This window comes from Piliocolobus tephrosceles, unplaced genomic scaffold (genome assembly GCF_002776525.5).
Source record: "Piliocolobus tephrosceles isolate RC106 unplaced genomic scaffold, ASM277652v3 unscaffolded_31760, whole genome shotgun sequence".
Classification (NCBI taxonomy): Eukaryota; Metazoa; Chordata; class Mammalia; order Primates; family Cercopithecidae; genus Piliocolobus; species Piliocolobus tephrosceles.
Genome location: NW_022315155.1, coordinates 16,210 through 18,919, shown reverse-complemented (window position 1 = coordinate 18,919; position 2,710 = coordinate 16,210).

Genomic DNA, 2,710 nt, shown 5'->3' with positions numbered 1-2,710 from the left:
CAGAATGTGTGAAGTAGAAGGAAAGGAGGGGTTACAGACAGTTGGGGTGCTCAGGGCGCTTGCCAATCGGTAGGAAAGGATTTCAACATTTGAATAGCTGTGGGGCTGTGCTGGTGCCTCAAGTTTGAAATGCCTCTCCCAGGGTAGAAGTTTTTTACTTTCTCTTATCCTCCTCAAGGATTCCATTCTTATCAGCAATTCGCAAGGGTTCCAATTTGTCCACATTCTCACCAACACTTGGTTGTTTTCTGTTTTTTGGAAAATCCCCTTCTTAATGGATGTGAAGTGGTATCTTCTTGTGGATTGATTTGCATTTCCCTAATGATCAGTGATGTTGAGCATCTTTTCACACGCATATCCCACTTCTATATGTCCTTTGCAGAAATGTCTATTCAAGTCCTTTGCCCATTTTTTAAATTGGGTAGTTGGTAAAAGAGTGACTTTCAGAAAACCATGAGCTGATTCAAAACTCTTTTGCACTATTTGCAAGTATCTAAAGACATTTGAATATGGCTGGCCATGGACCACCAGTCTGGTAAAAGTTATGAACTCCTTCTTAGAGTAATGCTTTTTTTTTTCTTCCTTGAGATGGAGTCTCACTCTTGCCCAGGCTGGAGTGTGGCAGCTTGATCTTGGCTCAGAGGAGGCAACCTCTGCCTCCTGGGTTCTGCCTCCTGGCTTCTGCCTCAGCCTCCCGAGTAGCTGGGACTACAGGTGTGTGCCACCATGCCTGGTTAATTTTTTGTATTTTTAGTAGAGAAGGGGTTTCACCATATTGGCCAGGCTGGTCTCGAAAGCGTGACTTCGTGGTAAGCCTGCCTTAGCCTCCCAAAGTGCTGGGATTACAGGCGTAAGCCACTGCACCCGGCCTAGAATAATGCTTTTATTTATTTTTTTATTACATTTTTTTTTTTTTTTTCGAGACAGAGTGTTGCTGTGTTGCCCGGGCTGGAGTGCAGTGGTGTGATTACAGCTCACTGCAGCCTAGACCTCCTGGGCACAAGCAATCCTCCCACCTCAGCCTCCCAAGTAGCTGAGACTACAGGTGCATGCTCTCATGCCTGGTTAATTTTTTCTAGTTTTTGTAGAGACAGGGTCTTGTTTTGTTGCCCAGGCTGGTCTCAAACTCCTGGCCTCAAGTGATGCACCTACCTCATCCTTCCAAAGTGCTGGAATTACAATGGTGAACCACAGTCAGGCCAATTATCACGTTTTTAAAGTACTAATGAGCATAAGTGATATTCTTTTTTTTTAAATTTTAAGTTCTGGGATACATGTGCAGAATGTGTAGGTTTCTTACGTAGGTATATATGTGCCATAGTGGTTTGCTGCACCCATCAACTCATCATCTAGGTTTTACGCCCTGCATGCATTAGGCCGTTTGTCCTAATGCTCTCCCTCCCTTTTCCCCCTATCCCCTGACAGGCACCCGTGTGTGATAGTCCCCTCCCTGTGTCCGTGTATTCTCATTGTTGAACCCCCATTTACGAGTGAGAACGGGCAGTGTTTGGTTTTACAAGAACTATGATTTGATATGTGATGTGAAAGGATCTGTGATTTCTTTGTGTTTTGTTTGTTTGTTTGTTTGTTTGTTTGTTTTTGAGACGGAGTCTCCTCTGCCTCCCAGGCTGGAGTGCAGTGGCCCGATCTCAGCTCACTGCAAGCTCCGCCTCCCGGGTTTACGCCATTCTCCTGCCTCAGCCTCCCGAGTAGCTGGGACTACAGGCGCCCGCCACCATGCCCAGCTAGTTTTTTGTATTTTTTTTAGTAGAGACAGGGTTTCACCGTGTTAGCCAGGATGGTCTCGATCTGCTGACCTCCTGATCCGCCCGCCTCGGCCTCCCAAAGTGCTGGGATTACAGGCTTGAGCCACCGCGCCCGGCCATTTTGTTTGTTTTTGAGACAGAGTCTGCCTCTGCTGTCCAGGCTGGAGTGCAGAGGCACAACCTTGGCTCACTGCAGCCTCCACCTCTGGGGCTCCTGTGATCTTCCCGCCTCAGCCGCATCTGTGATTTCCATTAGCAATGAAGGTCCTGTCAATTCCAGTGTGGTTTGTAGCCTCCTTTCAGAATGGAAGACCCTATTTCAGTTCGTGGTTAGGAAAAGTATGAGATCTGCTATTTCTTCCCACCCGGGTTCACAGACCTCCTGTTATCCCCGCCCGGTAGGAATGGGAATCTTCTGGCCTTCTCGGGGCTTGGCCTTCGCCTCCGCCTACAGGCAGGAGATGGCGCCAACAGCAAGAGGTTCCTTCTGACTGTGGCCTAGAATTAGGTCAAGTGGCACACTAGGTAGAGCCTGAAGCAGAGACTAAGTCCGCTGAGTGACTTGCATGAGGCGGGCATGACTGTGCTACCAGCTTAACTAAAAACACCTTCATGTAAGTGAGCGGGTGTTTTATGAAAGAGTGTGCACTAAGATGGGAAATCATCCACAGCATCCACTAAAAGAGGGTTTAGAGGCTTTAAGTCTGTGCATACATCCGCCCGCGGTGTCGGGGAAAGAGTGCAAAGTGCCCGGTCCCTGCGTCGGTGCAGTTCCTGCAGGAGGCCCTCAGGCTCTCAGGACAGTGGATGCTGGGACTCCACACTCACCTTCTGGCTTTTTCCTGGTCTTCTGTTACCCGTGGCAAGTGTCTCTCTTGTTTATAAAAATTATAATACATAGATAGATAGATAGATAGATAGATAGATAGATAGATAGATAGATA